The sequence below is a fragment of the Homarus americanus genome, unplaced genomic scaffold (assembly GCF_018991925.1).
Source record: "Homarus americanus isolate GMGI-L3 unplaced genomic scaffold, GMGI_Hamer_2.0 scaffold59887, whole genome shotgun sequence".
Classification (NCBI taxonomy): domain Eukaryota; kingdom Metazoa; phylum Arthropoda; class Malacostraca; order Decapoda; family Nephropidae; genus Homarus; species Homarus americanus.
This window is the reverse complement of record NW_024755242.1, coordinates 1-5,315: the sequence shown is the minus strand read 5'-3', so window position 1 is coordinate 5,315 and position 5,315 is coordinate 1. Positions and strand designations below refer to the sequence as shown.

Here is a 5,315-nt window from a genome sequence, read left to right as displayed (position 1 = left end):
GAGATCGATAAACGAAAGTCAATGTCAACCTATTCTTCCTTACCGAACGGGGTGCAAGGGAGCTTAATTAGATAAGGTCTTTCTATTGGAATTATTAGAAGTTTGTCATAGGAGCAGGGGTGTTTTAGTTTTGTTCCACAGTTTTTACTTATATTGTTATTATTGTTATAAAAAAAATGCCATTTGAACACTAAAATTTGACCATTTTTTAATTATTCGATTTTAAGATAAAACAAACTGAACTCATCTAAAGTATACAATACTAAACAAACCATACCACATCCACCCGCGGTACATAGCTTAAGATAAAGGGTGGAACAAAAGGTTACTAGCGAGAGGTAAAATGCCAATAGCATCTGGTGTTCTTGTATGTCACCCATCCGGGCAATTAACCAGACTCAATGTTGCTTAACTTCGCTGATCGGACGAGAAGTAGCTTAACGTGGTATGGCTGCCGTTGGCATCTATATAAGCTGGTTCTGTCAATTTATATAAAGTGCCAATCAACTTACAGGGTTCTTTTTTCTTCCACAGTCCTGTGGCATTGAACTGCTTGGCGGTGGTGTTGCAGCCTGACATCTACCTCTTTAATTAAAAGAAGGGAAAGCGCAGGAGATCGATAAACAAAAGTCAAAGGAAACCTCTCTTCCTTACCGAACGAGGGTGCACGGGAGCTTAATTATATCAGGTCTTTCTAGTTATATTATTAGAAGCTTGTCAGGAGAGCAAAGGTCTTTTAGTTTTTTTTTCCGGCGCCTTTAGTTATATTGTTTTTATTGTTATAAAGAATGCCATATGAACATTAAAAAGTGAAGAAAAAAAATTATGATTCAATTTTAAGACAATACAAACTGACCTCATTTAACTCATCAAATACTAAACAAACCATACCATACCCACCCACGGTACATAAATTGAAGATAAAAGGGGGGGAACATATGGGAGGTTAATAGCAAGAGGCAAAATGCCAACAGCATCTGGTGTTCCCAGGCGGTCACCCATCCAAGTACTAACCAGACCCAATGTTGCTTAACTTCGCTGATCGGACGAGAAGCGGTAGCTAACGTGTATGGCTGCTGACATCTATATGCTTGGTTTTGTCCATTTATATAAAGCACTGCCCTACAGGGTTCTTTTTCTTCCACTGTCCTGTGGTAGTGAAATGCTTAGCGGTTGCGTTGCAGTCTGACATCTACCTCTTTAATTAAAAGAAGGGAAAGTGCAGGACATCGATAAACGAAAGTAAATGTCAATCTATTCTTCCTTACCGAACGGGGTGCAAGGGAGCTTAATTAGATAAGGTCTTTCTATTGGAATTATTAGAAGTTTGTCATAGGAGCAGGGGTATTTTAGTTTTGTTTCCACAGCCTATACTTATATTGTTATTATTGTTATAAAAAAATGCCATTTGAACACTAAAATTTGACCATTTTTTAATTATTCGATTTTAAGATAAAACAAACTGAAATCATCTAACGTATCCAATACTAAACAAACCATACCACATCCACCCGCGGTACATAGCTTAAGATAAAGGGTGGAACAAAAGGGGGGTTACTAGCGAGAGGTAAAATGCCAACAGCATCTGGTGTTCCCAGGCGGTCACCCATCCAAGTACTAACCAGACCCAATGTTGCTTAACTTCGCTGATCGGACGAGAAGCGGTGTTTTCAACGTGGTATGGCCGTTGGCATCTATATTAGCTGGTTCTTGTCAATTTATATAAAGCACTGCCCTACAGGGTTCTTTTTCTTCCACTGTCCTGTGGTAGTGAAATGCTTAGCGGTTTCGTTGCAGTCTGACATCTACCTCTTTAATTAAAAGAAGGGAAAGTGCAGGAGATCGATTAACGAAAGTCAATGTCAACCTATTCTTCCTTACCGAACGGGGTGCAAGGGAGCTTAATTAGATAAGGTCTTTCTATTGGAATTATTAGAAGTTTGTCATAGGAGCAGGGGTGTTTTAGTTTTGTTTCCACAGCCTTTACTTATATTGTTATTATTGTTATAAAAAAAATGCAATTTGAACATCCAATTCGCGGTACATAGCTTAAGATAAAGGGTGGAACAAAAAGGGGGTTACTAGTGAGAGGTAAAATGCCAACAGCATCTGGTGTTCTACAGGCGGTCACCCATCCAAGTACTAAATTGCGACCCAATGTTGCTTAACTTCATGATCGGACGAGAAGCGGTGTTTTCAACGTGGCATGGCTGTTACACTATATACGTTTCTTGTCAATTTATATAAAGCACTGCCCTACAGGGTTCTTTTTCTTCCACTGTCCTGTGGTAGTGAAATGCTTAGCGGATGCGTTGCAGTCTGACATCTACCTCTTTAATTAAAAGAAGGGAAAGTGCAGGAGATCGATTAACGAAAGTCAATGTCAACCTATTCTTCCTTACCGAACGGGGTGCAAGGGAGCTTAATTAGATAAGGTCTTTCTATTGGAATTATTAGAAGTTTGTCATAGGAGCAGGGGTGTTTTAGTTTTGTTTCCACAGCCTTTACTTATATTGTTATTATTGTTATAAAAAAAATGCCATTTGAACATTAAAATTTGACCATTCTTTAATGATTCGATTTTAAGATAAAACAAACTGAACTCAACTAACGTATCCAATACTAAACAAACCATACCACATCCACCCGCGGTACATAGCTTAAGATAAAGGGTGGAACAAAAGGGGGGTTATTAGCGAGAGGTAAAATGCCAACAGCATCTGGTGTTCCCAGGCGGTCACCCATCCAAGTACTAACCAGACCCAATGTTGCTTAACTTCGCTGATCGGACGAGAAGCGGTGTTTTCAACGTGGTATGGCCGTTGGCATCTATATAAGCTGGTTCTTGTCAATTTATATAAAGCACTGCCCTACAGGGTTCTTTTTCTTCCACTGTCCTGTGGTAGTGAAATGCTTAGCGGTTGCGTTGCAGTCTGACATCTACCTCTTTAATTAAAAGAAGGGAAAGTGCAGGAGATCGATAAACGAAAGTCAATGTCAACCTATTCTTCCCACGAACGGGGCAAGGGAGCTTAATTAGATAAGGTCTTTCTATTGGAATTATTAGAAGTTTGTCATAGGAGCAGGGGTGTTTTAGTTTTGTTTCCACAGCCTTTACTTATATTGTTATTATTGTTATAAAAAAAATGCAATTTGAACATTAAAATTGGACCATTCTTTAATGATTCAATTTTAAGATAAAACAAACTGAACTCATCTAACGTATCCAATACTAAACAAACCATACCACATCCACCCGCGGTACATAGCTTAAGATAAAGGGTGGAACAAAAGGGGGGTTACTAGCGAGAGGTAAAATGCCAACAGCATCTGGTGTTCCCAGGCGGTCACCCATCCAAGTACTAACCAGACCCAATGTTGCTTAACTTCGCTGATCGGACGAGAAGCGGTGTTTTCAACGTGATATGGCCGTTGGCATCAATATAAGCTGGTTCTTGTCAATTTATATAAAGCACTGCCCTACAGGGTTCTTTTTCTTCCACTGTCCTGTGGTAGTGAAATGCTTAGCGGTTGTGTTGCAGTCTGACATCTACCTCTTTAATCAAAAGAAGGGAAAGTGCAGGACATCGATAAACGAAAGTCAATGTCAACCTATTCTTCCTTACCGAACGGGGTGCAAGGGAGCTTAATTAGATCAGGTCTTTCTATTGGAATTATTACAAGTTTGTCATAGGAGCAGGGGTGTTTTAGTTTTGTTTCCACAGCCTTTACTTATATTGTTATTATTGTTATAAAAAAATGCCATTTGAACACTAAAATTTGACCATTTTTTAATTATTCGATTTTAAGATAAAACAAACTGAAATCATCTAACGTATCCAATACTAAACAAACCATACCACATCCACCCGCGGTACATAGCTTAAGATAAAGGGTGGAACAAAAGGGGGGTTACTAGCGAGAGGTAAAATGCCAACAGCATCTGGTGTTCCCAGGCGGTCACCCATCCAAGTACTAACCAGACCCAATGTTGCTTAACTTCGCTGATCGGACGAGAAGCGGTGTTTTCAACGTGATATGGCCGTTGGCATCAATATAAGCTGGTTCTTGTCAATTTATATAAAGCACTGCCCTACAGGGTTCTTTTTCTTCCACTGTCCTGTGGTAGTGAAATGCTTAGCGGTTGTGTTGCAGTCTGACATCTACCTCTTAATTAAAAAGAAGGAAAGTGCAGAGACTGATTAACGAAAGTCAATGTCAACCTATTCTTCCTTACCGAACGGGGCAAGGAGCTTTAATTAGACAAGGTCTTTCTATTGGAATTATTAGAAGTTTGTCATAGGGAGCAGGGTGTTTAGCTTTTGTTTCCACAGCCTTTACTTATATTGTTTTTATTGTTATAAAGAATGTCATATGAACATTAAAAAGTGAAGAAAAATATTATGATTCAATTTTAAGACAATACAAACTGACCTCATTTAACTTATCAAATACTAAACAAACCATACCATACCCACCCACGGTACATAAATTGAAGATAAAAGGGGGGGGAACAAAAGAGGGGTTAATAGCAAGAGGTAAAATGCCAACAGCATCTGGTGTTCCCAGGCGGTCACCCATCCAAGTACTAACCAGACCCAATGTTGCTTAACTTCGCTGATCGGACGAGAAGCGGTGTTTTCAACGTGGTATGGCCGTTGACAACAATATAAGCTGGTTCTTGTCAATTTATATAGCGCACTGCCCTACAGGTTGCTTCCTGCCACAGTCCTGTGGTATTGAACTGCTTGGCGCTGGTGTTGCAGCCTGACATCTACCTCTTTAATTAAAAGAAGGGAAAGCGCAGGAGATCGATAAACAAAAGTCAAAGGAAACCTCTCTTCCTTACCGAACGAGGGTGCACGGGAGCTTAATTATATCAGGTCTTTCTAGTTAAATTATTAGAAGCTTGTCAGGAGAGCAAAGGTCTTTTAGTTTTTTTTTCCGGAGCCTTTAGTTATATTGTTTTTATTGTTATAAAGAATGCCATATGAACATTAAAAAGAGAAGAAAAAAAATTATGATTCAATTTTAAGACAATACAAACTCACCTCATTTAACTTATCAAATACTAAACAAACCATACCATACCCATCCAAGGTACATAAATTGAAGATAAAAGGGGGGGGGGAACAAAAGGGAGGTTAATAGCAAGAGGTAAAATGCCAACAGCATCTGGTGTTCCCAGGCGGTCACCCATCCAAGTACTAACCAGACCCAATGTTGCTTAACTTCGCTGATCGGACGAGAAGCGGTGTTTTCAACGTGGTATGGCCGTTGGCAACAATATATGCTGGTTCTTGTCAATTTATATA

At 39.4% G+C, this 5,315-nt stretch overlaps 6 non-coding genes and 1 pseudogene across 6 annotated transcripts; all 7 read right to left on the bottom strand.

The window, feature by feature from the left end:
• Positions 1-965: 965 nt before the first annotated feature.
• Positions 966-1,081, bottom strand: LOC121856471 (annotated as a pseudogene).
• Positions 1,082-1,573: 492 nt separating this feature from the next.
• Positions 1,574-1,692, bottom strand: LOC121856473. Its single transcript, XR_006086978.1, has one exon. It is a non-coding gene; the product is annotated as a 5S ribosomal RNA (ribosomal RNA).
• A 1,016-nt stretch (positions 1,693-2,708) lies between these two features.
• On the bottom strand, positions 2,709-2,827 carry LOC121856472. The gene has a single exon (XR_006086977.1). It is a non-coding gene; the product is annotated as a 5S ribosomal RNA (ribosomal RNA).
• Positions 2,828-3,318: 491 nt separating this feature from the next.
• Positions 3,319-3,437, bottom strand: LOC121856470. The gene has a single exon (XR_006086976.1). It is a non-coding gene; the product is annotated as a 5S ribosomal RNA (ribosomal RNA).
• A 494-nt stretch (positions 3,438-3,931) lies between these two features.
• LOC121856475 lies at positions 3,932-4,050 on the bottom strand. The gene has a single exon (XR_006086980.1). It is a non-coding gene; the product is annotated as a 5S ribosomal RNA (ribosomal RNA).
• A 494-nt stretch (positions 4,051-4,544) lies between these two features.
• On the bottom strand, positions 4,545-4,663 carry LOC121856474. Its single transcript, XR_006086979.1, has one exon. It is a non-coding gene; the product is annotated as a 5S ribosomal RNA (ribosomal RNA).
• Positions 4,664-5,163: 500 nt separating this feature from the next.
• On the bottom strand, positions 5,164-5,282 carry LOC121856469. Its single transcript, XR_006086975.1, has one exon. It is a non-coding gene; the product is annotated as a 5S ribosomal RNA (ribosomal RNA).
• Between the last annotated feature and the right edge of the window lie 33 nt (positions 5,283-5,315).